The 16,871-nt window shown below is 35.7% G+C and overlaps 1 long non-coding RNA gene across 1 annotated transcript; it reads right to left on the bottom strand.

Annotated features, from left to right (window-relative positions):
- Positions 1–1,476: 1,476 nt before the first annotated feature.
- LOC139193896 (uncharacterized) lies at positions 1,477–2,593 on the bottom strand. Its single transcript, XR_011578427.1, has 2 exons — positions 1,932–2,593; positions 1,477–1,815 (listed from the first exon to the last, which is right to left on the bottom strand). It is a non-coding gene; the product is annotated as an uncharacterized lncRNA (long non-coding RNA).
- Between the last annotated feature and the right edge of the window lie 14,278 nt (positions 2,594–16,871).

Raw genomic sequence — 16,871 nt, 5'->3', positions numbered from 1 at the left:
GCCATTATTTCTAAAACAAATAGTCTCTCTCTCATCCTCAATGGTTTATATAGATCTGGCGCCGACGACTAGAAAGGTGGTCGTTAAACTCACACTCCTGACTGGTCCAACTAGATCTGGATCGGTAGACGTTAAATATCTCTCTTGTGTTTCTAATTCCTTATTTTTAATTCTTGTTTATTTTGGGCTGCAGAAAGTTGATAGCAGATGTGGCCTAGTTGAAGTTGCAGAAATCGTCTATTTACGATGAAGAATCTAGATATGATCTGGTAACAATTCAAGAAATTAGTTCATTCCCTCTAAGTGTGTGTGTGTGTGTACATATGTATTAGACCCAGTAATAGGGTTTCTGAGGTTTTACATCTCTCAAATACACAAAAGCCAAATAGTTGGTGCGTGGGACGACAAGTATTTGCTGGATTTTCCTTTTCACTTGAAATCCATCATGTTAGGCTAATTTTTTCAACTACGTAATAATTTCCTCAACTAAAAAATTAGTGCAAATTTACACGCGCACATACACCAGATTCATATATATACACAGTAGTACATAAAGGCTCTGGTGGGGATGCCTTATGCGTAGCCAGTTGGTGCACTTACGCACCGTGGACCACACCCACCTCCCACAAGCTGCCTCACCTAAGCTATTCCTCCATCTGCATTTAATTAATTAAGTCCAAGGAGTCCTGCGAATTTCTACATTCACGGTTAGAAAATAATTGAATTCGGGAAATCTTGAAAACAAGACCGAATTTGAACATGTTTAAGACTTATAAGTTATAACCTAGTTTTCAGCTTCCATGGAGGCTCGAGCACTGATCGAGGGGTCTCGAGAGGGCTTGAGCATTGGTGTCAATTATATTTTGAAGATAAAAAACATTACACTTCTACATTCATGGTTAGGACAGTTAAATTCGGAAATTTTGGACCTGTATGTTCAATTTAACCTAGTTTCTTTTGAGGAGGTTTGAGCACTGATTGAGGGGTTTCGAGAGCGCTATAAACATTAAACATTCATATCGGATTTGAGATTTCTAAAGTACTACTATGACAAGGTTGTAAATAGATAACCCTCAACTGCATTTGGTGCACCTGAGTTATGTAGGTTTTGTGGACCTAAAGATTCAACATATATTCCATTACATCTGCAAGGAGGGGTAAGTAAGGGGTATCCCTCTTCTTAATTGTATGGTAGTTGTATGAAGTAATGGGTATTTACACTCTGCATTCAAATTTGGGTTCTAGAAAAAGCTCAGAAACAGCCAGCACAGCAGGCACACTCAATTAGACCATACCCATTTTATAATATCATCTTGTATTTTGTGCATATGCTCAAATTCCAATGGTGATCCTGGCACACACATGTGTGTGTGTATATATATATTGATTTTCACACTCTTGTTTTCTCTCTCTGTATTCGTATCATTGTTTCTTTGTTAAATTCTTTGATTTATTCAGTCAAATGCTAAAAAAACAAGAAGAAGAACAAGAGTGAAAAAATCACTATGTATAATGTATCAGTACATACTTAAGATCACTAAAAGAATATGCTGGCTTCATATGAAGCCTTATATTTGGTGTGGTGCAAGTACCACGAAAACCCAGAAGATTGAATAAGATGGAAATTTGAATATTCTATACTTATGGGTTTGGAAACTCAAGTAGTCTGCGTTTTTCAAAGATGGATGGACGGACTTGTGAAACCAAATTCTTCTCATTGCATCAGATTTTGGCAGGCCAAAGCTGCATCCAATTTAAGTTCCCAAAACGCAAACATGAAATTATATATGCATGCAGTAGCTATTTCAGGTAGAGCTAAAACAAGCCAAAAGAAAAATTAATTAATTAAATAATTCATAAGAAAATACAATCTGAAAGAAAAGAAAAAAACAAATAACAGTCAAACAAGACTATATGAATCAAACCCTTACATGGTTTTCTTCAAAACCTTCACAACCACCTTCTGTACAATATCTCTACAAATGGAGCTTCAAAATTCAAGGCCTGCTGTGATATGATCATCATTTGGTATATAGAAATCTCCAACTATATATGTTCAAGCTAACTACTAATTAACTACACATCGTGAAGCATATATCTTTTGTAAATACAAATTAATTAAACAAGCTAGCTAGATAAATATTTGTGTTTATCTGGAAATGGGAGTTCTTAAAAAACTTGAAGGATCATCGCTTGTTGTGTAAAGGGTTTGATCCCGTCGGAACCTTTCGCTTCTCGGACTCGAAATTTCTGGCTTCATGATCTCTGGTAGAGGGAGCACTAGTCACTGATGGCCTGAAAACTTGTTGGCTTCTTGCGGAAGACGGGCTCGGGAAGCTTGTCCGAATGGCATGAGTTCTCGGAGCAAAGAAGAGGATCAGCAGAGCGAAAAGGAGGCAGATTTGAAAGCGATTCATGCTGTGAATATTTGAAGAAAAATGTGAGAGGGAGTGATCAGAAAAGGCACGGTGAAATAGCATGGCCAGGTGGTCAATTTATATTTATACATGGACATGGTTTGTCCTTTTATTCTTGTTTTGTGCTTGCTGTATTTTTACGCAAATTAACAATTACAATCTGAAGTATTGGGCGACTTTTTTTTTTTTTAATCAAAATACAAGAAAATTATAGAACAAATCAGGTGAATCGACGGTTGGATTTAAAGTCAAGAATCCCAGTGCATAGATCATACATGTTACTACAACCGTCCGTTTGGTGATGATCATCCACTGGTGATACAATAATGGGATCAAGTGAGGACTACAATGACGGTTAGGGGCGGTGGTGGGGTAATAATTCAATTAGGAGCCCCTTCAATTAGACAGTGACACATAGCAAATAAGACCTAGCTAGCTACACAAACTTGTATGTGAAAATCTTGGAGGGGAAGGGAGGTTTGCTGCTACGACTTTGAAGTAACTTTCAACTCTTGGAAGGACTAAAATGCCTACTGCTGATTTCACATTGATTTCAACAAATTTGCCAATATAATACTTGAAATGTGGATGAGCACTAAGCAATGTAGGGGCTTTAAGGTCATTAAAAAGTCAAAGGTCTAATGCCGACTCTTTTGATTAGTCTAGCTATGTGAAAGAAAAGAGGCACGTATATGAATATCGCGTTTTCTATATGTTTATGCATGTATTAATTTATAAGTGAGTTTACATTAACTTAAATTAAAGTGATCCTACACTCATGTTGGTTTAGTTTGATTTTTCAACTTATTTTAGCTGAAGATGAATTAAATTATATAGTTTAACTATAAGTGATTCGATTTTGGTTTCGGAGCAAAACAATTTCAAAATAAATCGGAGACCCTGCAGTTGGTCCTGTACGGTTAATTCCTTATTTCACCTGTTATATTGATGCATCCATATTCTGTTTTTGACATTATAGCATGACATACTTTCTGGTTTTGATAAAGATTGATGATTTGAGATATTTGAAGGTATATGCTATTATGTTATTTTCTAGGAAAGTATATAGGTTTTACAGCGAGGGGTTAGAAATGTTTTAAATGAAATGTTTTCGAAAAACTTTGTTTTACTGACCCACTCAATTTTGTTTTGCGCCCCTCCAGGTTCTTGATAGCGGAGTTTTGGTGGCCACGAGGAATCCGGTGTTCTGACAGAATTCCCAAAAGTAGGACTCACCCTTGGGTGTTTCATCTTAGTAATTGTATTTTTTAAAGCTTCCGAATTGTGTAAATGGTTACGTCACTCTCACGTGACGGTCAGCATGCCCTCCTTCGGGACGGGGTGTGTCAGATTCGATTTTGGTTTCGGAGCAAAACAATTTCAAAATAAATCGTCTATAAAAAAACATGTGATTACACTGTGAATGTACTAATGTAAATAGTTTTAAATGATATTAATAATCAAATACAAGATGATTATACTGAAATATAAGGTAGATAGCTCTTGAAAGTTGAAATTTTAGTGCTGCTTCAAGAGAGAGACAAATAAGCCCTAAAAAGTAGAGACAGAACACGTGGTTTTTTAGCATTGGACAAATTTTCAATACCTCCCTTATAGAATGCTTCTAAGAAAGACTTTCTGCTGCAAGGCTTAACCTTTCTGTATATTTGTTTATGTTAAAAAAAATTCCAAACAACCAATTATATATCAAATTTAACGATAAGTGGGTTTCTCTTTCTCTCTTTTTCTAAGTGTGAAATATTCTTGTCCCAAATGATGTAACTTTGAATGCTACTTTCTGTAACACAAAAGTTAAAGAAATATCATAGATAATTAACCAAAAATATATGAACTTTTTAGGTGCACCATCAAAATATGAACTTTTATAGGCAGCAAAAGCCAAAAGGTTCCTGCTTTTCCCCATCAAATTCCTTTATCCCATAAGCATGATATTCTGGCCCCCTCGACCAAGACCCACATACCATTTTCATTCTTTTTGCATAGGTGAGAACCCTTAAGCAACTTATGATATTACTGTTCAAAACTAGCTAGCAATGTGGTTTAGTTTGAAACTTTGAAGCATTTATATTCAAGGAGTTCCTCTACTGTACTCAGTACATCAATGATCAATGTCTAATACACGTTGCATTTTAAGTGGATTACATCCAACAACAACAATCAAGCTTATCCCACTAAGTAAAGTCGTTGCGCTCAGTTTTGTGGTAAGTATTATGTTAGTTCAAAATACTTCATATTTTTTCTTAAAGTTTATTTCCAAGTCTTTATATGTCTTCCTCTACTCCTTTTGCCTTGAGCCTCCATCTTATAATCACATCTTCTAATCGGAGCATTTGTTGGTCTTCCGTTCACGTGTCCAAACCACCTTAACCAATTTTTTCTCATCTTATCTTCAATTGTAGCCACTCCTACTTTACTTCGGATTTCCTTATTCTTAATCCTATCATTTTTTATATATCCACACATCTAACGAAGAATTCTCATCTCCACTACACCCATTTTTTACACTCAACGGCTCATATGTTACCGCTAAATTTTATAGCGTATATGTTGCACAACATACTACTTTAGAATTTCGATATTCAAGACCTATAAAAATATTGTTGGCCAAAAAGGGTCCTACAAGAATGAGTCAGCAACAAAGAAAAACTTGACCCAGACATGCATGATTATTTAAGAACAATAAGTTGAATAAGCCTATGAATGTATAAAAGATCGATCAACACCTAACAAAATAAAGAGGCAAATCTAGCAATTCATCATCATAACTACTGGAAACTTTATTATAAGTTAATTATATGAGAGAAGTGGAGGAAATATATATTACAAGTATATTCATTATTCATAATCAGAGTTAAATAACATAATATAGAGAGGTCGAGGAATACACTTTCCATATTGTACGGAATTTGAAATTAGAGTTTTTTTTCTTCAAAACCGACACACCCCGACCATGAATGTCCCCTAGGATTTCGAATCGAGCTGTGCTAGTCGACACCTGGAAGGTGACGAAGTCATAAAGTGTGATGATGTGGGAAAATGTGAATAAATTTAAACTTAAGAGTGGCTAAATACCATAGCACGCTGGTGAGTAGGAATGAACTCACTTCACACGTAACGTTAAAGCATAAGTAAGTACAGTGGAGTGGATAAGGATTATACCCTCAGAAGTAACCACCTATCCTGAGATTTGCCAAGAATCCTCGTCGAAACGAACTTTCCGCAATTAAAACCTGGAGGGGCGCAAAACAGAAAGTGTGAGTGGGCAAAAAAAACAAAGCTTTCAAAATTATTTCAATTATCAAAGGTAGTAACCCCTCGCCGTAAAACCTGTATAGCTTACAGAAAATCATACTACGTAGAAGTATGAAATCAAAAGTATACTAACAGTAAATCCAGAAGTATACCACGACACAACATCTCATTAGCAATATAAATAATCATGTGCTTAATAACTCACACTAGCACGCCAGTCGGAGTCACCTATGGTGACCTGTATGACTACAACCATATCTCATTAATTAATGCTAGTACATAAATCGAAGTCACATGTAGTGATCTGTACGACTCATCCATATCTCATCAATCAATGTTAGCTCATAAGTCGGAGTCACCTATAGTGACCTGTACGATTTATCCATATCTCATCAATCAATATCCCAGTAATATGTCAGCCGGATCCACCTCTTGTGGCCTGTACGGCTGAACCCATAGCTCATCACATATCCTTACACACGAGTCGAAACCACCTCTAATGGTCTGTAAGACAGGCTGTGTGTAAATAATTATGCTCAAGTGCTACGATCACGTGAAGGTTGTGCGAAGTATCGCAAGTCACCTACGAGTCGGAACCACCTCTAGTGGTCTGTATGACAAGCTGTCACTTACCTTGAATCTAACGTGAGCGTGTGGTGAGGGAGGTGAACGGTCACGTGAAGGCTAGGCCCTGTCCTCGGGCGAGAGCAATAACACCAGGGTGTAGGGTTATGAGCTTTAAATGCATCTAATATGGCATGTACGACTTATAGACAACATGTACGACAATGTCGGAGTTGCCTCTATTGCAACCTGTACGACAGTGTCAGAGTTGCTTAAAACATAAATATAGTCATGCCATCACTCAATCATTCCAAATAAAATGTAATCATAACCATGCATCTCACATTTCACAACATATACTCACCTGAACTTATCTGTGCGTCCTGCGTTCACCTTCGTACTTTAAAACATTCACAATAATTATGCGCAATAATATACTTATGGACATGCCCTGATGCAATCCAAAACTTAACCATATTGTAGTGCTTCCAAATATATATATATATATACACACATATATCAATAATGTGGCATAAAATGCATAATCTATAACGCCCTACTCCCGAACTATTAATTTTCAGGAATAATTATCGGTGACAAGCTTAACTAAACACTAGTTTAACTAACTATCAATACTTACGATTCTTTACTTCAATTTCTCGAACCTTTACACAATGATTTATGACAAATATCCAATCACTAAATCATAAGATTAACTCTCACCTTTTCCACCAATGTCCCTCACATTGCACAATTTCCCAAACAAGGCTATTGTCTCAATTATTTAGTCTCATTTATGGTATGGCTGCATCTAACGTCTCGTTAAACTGCCTACGTACCCTAAACAGGGATTAAGTCATTCGTAGTTCGCAATAGTACTTCAAAGCATTCGCAGTAATTATATGCAATAATCAATTTATAACCGTTTGTAGAATTATCAATTATATATATATATATATATATATATACACGATAGAAAGGAAAAGACCCACTTACCTGAGATCCATTCCATGACTCCCTAGCACGAATATCGAGACGTCACGAACCATCATCGCCTAGAACAATTATCAAATCACGTCTCAGAGTTCTTATCGATAAAATACATAATTGATATAAAACACATCCCTACATAGTTCGATTCGGAAGATCCGCATCACGGATTTCCGATCCCTTACTTCCAAAGATACACATTATACTTCTAGAACAACATCCTAAAGTTCCATTACGATCCAACGGTCGGATCTCCGTCAATTGCCAAAACCAAGTGAGGGTTAACATTTTATTTTAAGCACTTACAAATCCAATTCGGGAAGATCCGTATCATGGATTCCCGATCCATAAGTTCCTATGGTCCTCAAATATTACGTACTATAATGTATTAAAGTTTGGTGATGATCCAACGGTCGGATTGTCGATTCACATCTTTACCAAGTAACGTATCTTAATGAAATTAGGTCCAAACGATCAACCTACGTTATAAAATTACCAAAACTGAACTCAAGAAATATAATTTAGCATAAGAATAACATCGACGGTCCCCTGGCCACGCGCCGCCTCAGGCGTCGCCGCGGGTGGCGGTTGGTCGCCATGACTCACCGGAAAATCCAACTATTTCCAAGAATTACCAAAATTTACAGGAATGAAGATCTCAATGAGCAGAGTAACTTTCATACCTATGACCAAGGCCAAATAGGCCTAGAAGAGCTTCAATTTTATTAAAACCCGTCGGAAACCCTATACTTGAGTGTGTTCGATTCGACCTCCAAACTTGCTCTAACGTCTCCACCACTGCCTGGGCTTTGTTCCTGGGTTCTAGGGGAGTACTCTAGTGGTGGTAATGGGAGGAGATGGTTTCATAATTGGTAAATCACGAGCAAGTTTCCCCGCGGCACCTAAGGGTGTTCTTCGCAAAATCTCCACCATTTCGAGTCAATTTTGGCTAGAATTGGATGTTAAGATATAGTGATGAGGTTTGGTGGTGCTGAATGAGTGAAAATTGCCTAAAAAAATGGGTGAGAATAGTCGGAATTTTCACCGGTTCGAAACCAGGTGTCGTGGGTACATAGGTCTACTTGGTTAGGTGCTTCGCACCTCCATCCTTTCCCCTCATTTCCTTCTCTTTGGTTGGTCACCTTCACTCTCTCTTCCTTCCCTTGGCCGAAGCTCTCTCATTTCTTCTCTGATTGGGCAGCCAACACCCTTTCTTCTTTTTCCCTTCTCCTTCTGTTTCTTCTTTTCCTTCCCTCATTTCTTACCAAAGATAGTCTTAAATTAATATCATGGTACTTATGAAAATATATAAAATAATAAATGGTAATATCAATACTCCAATCTGCTTCTGCTTGCGCCTACGCGGTCATATTGTCGAGTACTACAAGAATACGCTAAAGGAATATTTCATACATCTCACTAAACGTTGGTCAACGAAAATCAATACCCTCGCCTTTAAGGGCATTTTGTAAATTTATACTTTTAAAATTTGTAAAAACATAAAATTAGGGACGAGTCGTCACAAAAACAATAAGACTTTATTAGATTCTAATGGTAATGTCTACATCCTCTGTCAAAATATTGAAAAGAAAGTCGAGACCAATAAAATCTCACAAATACGAACCACCATACTTAACTAGATATATGAAGCCACAAAGTGTATTGCCCGATTACCATCTCGAGGGACAAACAAAAACACAACAGACCTCATAGTTCTAAGCTAAATCTCAGATGTCATGAAGAATACTCTCAATTGATGCATCAGCTGCAATTTTCCGATTCACCATTTAGATGATAGACTCCGCATTATATTCGATCTCGACACGATCAAATTGGAATTGAATCAAGTGATTACATTTTTATTTTTTTCAACCTAACCATATTATATATTTATATAAATACTATGGGTGGTGGGACAGATTTTCCGCGGTTCACCCACATAGATGTTTACTTTCAAAGTTGTGTTCATTATATAACCAATTAGGGATTTAAGTTGAGGAAGAGCAAGTTGATGATGCATGTTACTCCCCATATTGCCAATTAGTTTTATGTTGGAACTTTAACTTTCATCATGGTATTAGAGCAGGTTGTCCCTCATGTGAAAGGCTAAGGGCCACATGTGCTCACACGTCACCCACTTGTTGTCCACATGTAGGCTTGAAAATCAGTCACACGTGCGGGGGCGTGTTCAGAGTTCAAATGTGAGGAAGAGTTGTTCCACATTGGCGAGGGACAAGATTTGCTATATGCTTATATGGTCTTGAGCTACTCCTCATATTGCCAAATAGTTTTATAGTGGCAGGCAATTTAAGGGAAGGGATCCCCATTTTTTTTTAAAAAAAGGGGTCACCATCTTAACCATTAGATTTGGTTTTAATGAAATTCTGCGGTTGAGATTAAATCACAGGCTACAGAATCTCAACCACATGATCTCATTAACACCAAATCTAACGGTCAAGAGGATATCTCCATTTTTTTAAAATGGGGATCCCTTCCCTTAAAGGCTTCCTTTATAGTGGAACCTCAACTTTCAACATGGTATCAGAACCACGGTGCGGGCCTATGCAAGGCAAGGAAACAAGTTTGAACTCTTAATAAACAAGTTTGAACTCTTAATATAGAGACGGCTGCTGAGTTCCATTGAAAACAAGTGGGCCCAACGTGAGTCGACCTCTGAGTTTCAATTACCGATGTGGATCTTCATGTGTGAACCACTAAATGAGATTACACGTGAGGGGGAGTGTTAAATGTCCCACATTGGTGGGTTCAAAGAAACCCAATGGGTTTAAATAGAATTACCCTACTCTAACTAATACCGATGCATTTTGTGGTAAAACCCCACACCTAATGGATTGGGCAGGTAGTAAAGTTGGAGACAATATCGGTGTTCTTAGAGTAAGGCGGGCCCAACGATCTAAAAAATCCAACAACATCTTCCATTGATGTATTGGTTTGATGGTCAAGTGCGTCGATGATGGCTAGCTTTTATAACAGCTCAATCTTGGCCGTTCAAATTTGCATGGTGCTACCTGTTCTTCTGATAAATTATTCAATTCTACTCTCCCTACCTCTCTCATTGATGAATTCAGAACAACTAAGGTTTCTATTGTATAAATCACCAGACCTTCAAATTCAGATTTTTTGTCACTTGTCCTCTTCAATGTCCGCTTAGAATTTGAAGTCTTAACAATCAAATGGATCATTGAAATTTATTCAGTAATTAAGGCAAAACCCTCCAGGGGTTTTGCCGTCAAATAATTTTCTCTACGTGTATTATGTATAGAACATTTGTTTTCAACTTAATCATTTCATCTCGGGTTTTGCCGTCAAATAATTTTCTCTACGTGTATTATGTATAGAACGTTTGTTTTCAACTTAATCATTTCATCTCTATTATATGTCAAAGGTTGTTTATGCTTGCCTGCATACCACATAATTTGGTGCAACTTTTTCACTTTCTCACTCTTCAAAAGTCGCCAATTTTCATCTAATTGATCAAATTAATTATAAATAAATATTATGTTATTGATATTTTAAAAAAGTTAGCATGTGCTTCAAACGTATAAGAACACAAAAAAAAAATAAAAAAATTGCATATAGAGAGAAGTGCATGAAGACAACACCCTAATGTTACCACAAACGTTATCCTAGCCATTGATAGACCATATATGAATCATAGCCATTGATAGATGAAATAATATTCGAATGCAACGATAAATCAAATAAAATTTTCATCAACCTTCTATATATAGTAGGAAAACATTCATTATAATCTTTACTATTAGAAGCCAGAAACCTGTGTGGAGTCATTAATTGTAATCACTAATCACTTTCCAAGTTTCCACCATCGCCTCAGTCAGGCTGTCACCAACCACAAAACCCCACCACCGTACACATCCACCATCTTCAGAACTTCGCTTCAAGTTCATATTAAACCAAGATTAATGAAAGTTGATGGGATTCAACGAGTAGTGGAAAATTTTATATGAAATGAAGGATGGAAATAAGTGATTAATTGGTCTTGAATTTTAATGCTATATGAGCTCCTTGACTTCCCACTGTGGCATCAAAACTTTGACATTCCAGCCATTTATGTAGCCCACCAAACTAACAAGCATCCTTGCATTTCTACTCATATCTTGTATATATAGTCATGACTCGTGACATCGATCTAAATTTGATTTGATGAAAGGTGATGAGTTGTACTAATATTGATTAATGTAGCTAATTGCTTTTCACAGATCACCAAATTTCTCACATAAAACTCAAGTGAGGAATGCACGTTGTCCACTCGTCTTGTTCAAGGTTTTGCTGTTACTTATCATTTCAAGTGTCAAGAGTCCTCAAAAAGCAGGCAGCAATATGGGTGAGCAATTGTTGTGTAGATCGCTGGCATGCATTTACAATTACAAACATGCATTCCTCTCACACATAAATAGATAATTTGCATGGAACACAAATATGTACAATAACGCTCAAACGCTCAAACACTGATCAATTAGTAATTTAATACAGCATTAATCACTTATTCAGGTCCGCTCCTCAAAGTAATATGATCACAATCCAAACTGTTCATCATTGTGAAACTTCACTCAAATAACAAAGTGGTGGGCCTTTAATTAATGTGAACATTTTATTGTTTATGGACAACATTGTATTCGTATATCCATCTGGTCACAATAAGATAACTGAGTGATTTTCGATTTCATTTCATTGAACTTTTGCAGAGATTAACGACCATTCAATGATAACCTAAAAAATGATTGGTTCAATGTAAGAAATATTGTGGAGTAAGCTCAATGTGCGAGTAGCACCGTGTTAAGTACTAATTGGTTAGCTCTTAACAGCTCATGTATGTATTAGAGTTAGTATAACCTGCAAATACGCGTGGAATAAAAGAAATGTATGTACCATTTAAAACTTAAGATTATTTGTGATACAAGCGATATGACATTAGAACATTGTTTGAACAGTCAAAAACGTTTTTTCAGCTATGCGTGCGTATGTGCAATATTATCACTTAGCTAGAAATTGCAGACATTCTTTATTTTAGTCAAGTGAGAAAGTTGCCTATGGGTGGTGTCAGGTGTGGCATCAAATCCAGCATTTTGGAAATTTGTGGGAGGAAAAAGTAGGAGATGTTGTGTATAAGGTTTCGTTTATGGCATCAAATCAAATCCAAGAGACCCACAAAGGAATCTTTTACTTTGTGTTGCTAAATGCTGATTGTCTAAAAATCGCTCGAGTGACTTGTCCCTTCCCTTTATAATACTAATACTTTTTTAATATTATTTTTTTGCCAATTTCAATGCCATAGAGACCACAATGTCAACCCACTTCCACCATTTTTTTTTTTGGGAATTTTAACAAAATATTTTCAGTATTGTTTATTTTTAACGAAAAATTACATTTTTACATTTAACTAATATCATTCACTATACCTTTAAAAATGGTTTTTCGTTAAAAGAGAGATTTTTTTTTTTTTCCGTTAGTTTTTTTTTTTTTTTTCTTAAGTTTTTCTGTTTAGCTCAGGTTGAGGGTGTGCCACATACTAGTCAACCATTTTACAAATTTATGCTATAGGTTTAAGACACTAAGCTGGGGAAAATTTGTACTCGTTTAATAGATACTTGTCAAGTGTTTGAAAAGTAAATTTTTAGTTTATGAACGCTTGTTAAGTAGTGAACGGGTGATAAAAGATAATTTCTCACTGAGCAAAGTGTTGTTGTGAAAATGCTTGAAACATTTATTCTGTATATAGAAGTTAGTGGTATATACAAATTTCATCCTCTGTGAATTCTAATTATGGGATATTGGGATGAGACTTTGCTGCAATTGGTGAGACACAACAAAGTTCTTAAAATGAAAGTCAACGAGAATATGTCTTATGCCACTTCAACGCATGCCCACCAAATCAAAGTTTGATATACAAACCTTTTGGCCTAAAGAAAAGTTCCATATAAGGCACACTTTTCAATTTGGAGGTAAAAATGTCACCAATTTTCAAACCCACCTAAGGTTGGACCCTTCAAGGTTACTTGAAATTTTTAGTTTTATTATTGAAGAAAAAAAATGAAAATATACCCAAAGAAGCCTTTCATCTGCTTTCTCTTCAATGGAAGTTTTACTTTCCTATAATAAATCCTAATTGCTGGCACAATTCTTCTTTTGATAATCGATTCAATCCCTAAACAAGAAAATATCTTTGGTTATATTTCATCTCTTCAACAAGTGTAGTAATAAGCATAACAGACATTTACTTCCGATGGAGAGAAGAATCTACTATAGTATTTTGAAAAGTTTCCAAACAAGTAGTTTTAATGAAATCTTTCAATCTCTCATTTTACCATGTTCAACGCTATGTATTCCTATCCGTAGAGTACAATAAATGGCTATAACAGAGTTTCTATTATTCGTCTTACCTAGGATTGAGGAATTTTTTATGTTCCGACCTATTATCCAAATATACCGAGAAATATGTACGGTCTCTGAGGCTACTATGAAGTATTCACTCATAGGTGGTGGGGCAAGCTCATTTATTCCGGTTGACACTTTAGCTTGGCAATATGGTTCATTCGGGAAAGAGATAGAGTTTAAATGGAACTAGTTATAAGTTTTTAATAAAATACAAAACCCTAAAGATACAAAGACGTTAATAGAACCAAAGTATATATTATATATAACCCTAATATGACATGGTTGTTGATTATTGTTTAACTGTTGATTAACGTACTTATTTTTTATCAAAAACAGATTTGCAAATTTGGTTTAAATCTAAAAAGAGAAAAGGGAAAAGAAAAGCTACTTTACATGTTGCTTTTTGGACGACGCCCCATCAAAAGTCCTTGGACTTTATAAAGTGAAAACTTGTGTGCTACTCAAGACTGAAATCTGGACTCTTTCTTTATCTGCAATTTAGATTAGTGGGCTTAAAATGCAGAAATAAAATGGGCCACCAGCCACTACTATGAAGAGCAGCTATCATTCCCAGCTGGTTTATTTCAAAATCACTTTGTAATAAATCTCTTAAACCAAAAGAGATTAGTTTGTGGTTAGCCAAAAAAAAAAAAAAAAAGAGATTAGTTTGTTTGGAACCTGGAAGTGCGACAATAGAAGCAATCCAAGTCTGAATCTCTATTAACTTAAAAAGAGTTGAGCTTTTAACTGTCGCATGAGTTGTAAGACCGATTTATGTGACCAAAATTCTGGATATTTTTTTTTTTTTTTTTTATAATGTACACCAACTTTGGATTGATTGAGGGCAAAGAATAGGAGGAGACACTTAATCCACATATCAAACAAACAAAAATTGGAAATATCTCTAGGTTAATTGGTAGAGTGGACCAGTTCTGGTCTAACTATCCAACTTGATTGCTGGTCTATTTGTTCAATTTGTTCACCATAAATTATTACCTCAAAGCCTACTGATTGTGGTACCAAAAATTGACCTCGAGCCACTAAGGGCCTCTTGCATTTTACAATAATACGGCATAAGCTGCATGTAGTTTTAACCTATGCCATCATTCATATTTGTCTTGAACCCAAAATCCCATCAAAACTTTAACCAAATGTCAATCGTAGGGCCAATTGGGTATTTGAGTTATGTACGCAATATAATTATAGATACTTAAATATAGTTTACGATACATGGTTAAATATAGTTTATGAGGTGTTTTGTTAGATCAACTTTTGCTTGGTTGTTTTTATCCCAATTTCGTAAACATCTGTCTAACCCCACATACAAGCCAAAAACTAAAAATACGCCCGAAAATAGAAGTAAAATATTAGAGTACTGCAACTGATAAGCCACCTAAATTCATTTCACTAATAACTCCTAGGAATATGCAACAGTTATAGCAGACGGGTAACCGCGGTTATTTACCCATAATCGTTTATATTCATACCCGCATAACATTTTACCCGTTGGATAATTGCATAAACGGTTAGACTCATACCCATAACCGTTTATAAATGGTTAACCATACTCATAATCGTTTATCCATTTAACCATAACCGTTTACCCATTTAACCATAATCATTTACCCGTTTATCATTTTTTTACCCATTTACCTTTTTTTCACCCGTCTACGTTTTTTATTTAACAACTTGAAAATTACAAAAGAAAAATTTGTCATAATTTTTGTTTTCTGACAATTAAACACCGTTATAAGTACAATGTACAATGCATTTCCCTATTTTAATCATTTAAGTCCTCATACAATTCTAATAATTGAAATAATAGTTTACGAACGATATTTTTCTGCTACACCCAAACAAGTCTTTAATTATAATCCATATGATTACAAAGTAAAGCTTCTAAAAACGAAAAGTAGTCATTATCTTGAATACTAGATGATTCAAAGCTTCAAAATATTTCGAAACTAAACACTTTCGAACACTAATGCTTTGGCACGTTCAACACGAGGAGTATAGTTTTGAATTTGGTTCAATAGTAAAAATTAAAATTAGGCTAAAATAGTAAATTTTTGAACATATACATATTTATATGAAAGTAAATGGGTAAATAGATATCTGTTATAATCGCGGGTGATACCCATAACTGCCCATTTAAATTTCACGGATAAACGGTTATATCCATAACCGTTTGTTCGTCTAAACGGTTACCCATAACCTTAACCGTGAACTTTAAATGGACGGGTAACCGAGGTTATCCAAACCTATGTGTATTTTGCCCATCCCTAAATAACTCCACATGCAAAGAGAACACCAAATCACTACAATTACAAGAATAAATTGTAGCAGTGGTCCCTCAACTTTAATTAAATTGGAGCAATGGTTCCTCAACTAAAAATTTATTACCATTGGTCCCTGAACTCATAAAAATGTGTAGCTATGATATTTTTCGTCAATTTCGTCAATTTCGTCAGAATTTTGTCAAAATAAGTTATGTTGGAAGGACCATTGCTAAAATTAGGGTCTCTCAACTAATTAAAACTTGTAGCTATGGTCAGTTTTGTCAATTTCGTCAGAATTTTGTCAAAATGAGTTATGTTTGAAGGATCACTGCTAAATTGGGTTAAAGTTGAGGGATCATTACTTCAATTGAGATTAAAGTTGATGGACCATTTCTCCAGTTGGATTAAAGTTGAGAGACCAATGATAATGAATTTTTAGTTGAGGGATCATAGTTGCACATTTTGATGAGTTGAGAGACCCATGATAATAAATTTTTAGTTAAAAGACCATTGCTCTAATTGAGGTAAATGGATTATTACTACAGTTTACTCACAATTACAATAAGCTCAGTAGAGTGAGTGCCAAAAAGTGTGTAAAACACTCTTGCTGCAGTGAAAGTTGTAGACTACTTTTCCCAAAATTTGCGCATGACATAAAACATGCATGGAGGAGTAAGTTGTGTGCTTAGTTACCAATTCGGAGATCTACATTATGGTTGGCAGAAGGGGATTTGGAGGAAAGCAAGGGAGTAAGATGGAAATGGGAAGTTGATGGGGGAGGAGAGATTGTGGCTAGGAGTAGGGGGCTTTAAATTTAGGATTTGGGCTTGAAAAACAATAGGTGAGGGGGAAGGTAACAAAGAGAAAAAGACGACCATGAAATGAATGCCGAGAAAGCATGTCAGGTACTTTCAAACTGATGTTAGAAGTG

This window comes from Malus domestica, chromosome 17 (assembly GCF_042453785.1).
Source record: "Malus domestica chromosome 17, GDT2T_hap1".
In the NCBI taxonomy this organism is placed as follows: Eukaryota; Viridiplantae; Streptophyta; class Magnoliopsida; order Rosales; family Rosaceae; genus Malus; species Malus domestica.
The sequence above is the reverse complement of the archived record's forward strand: the minus strand, read 5'-3'. Positions and strand labels throughout refer to the sequence as shown.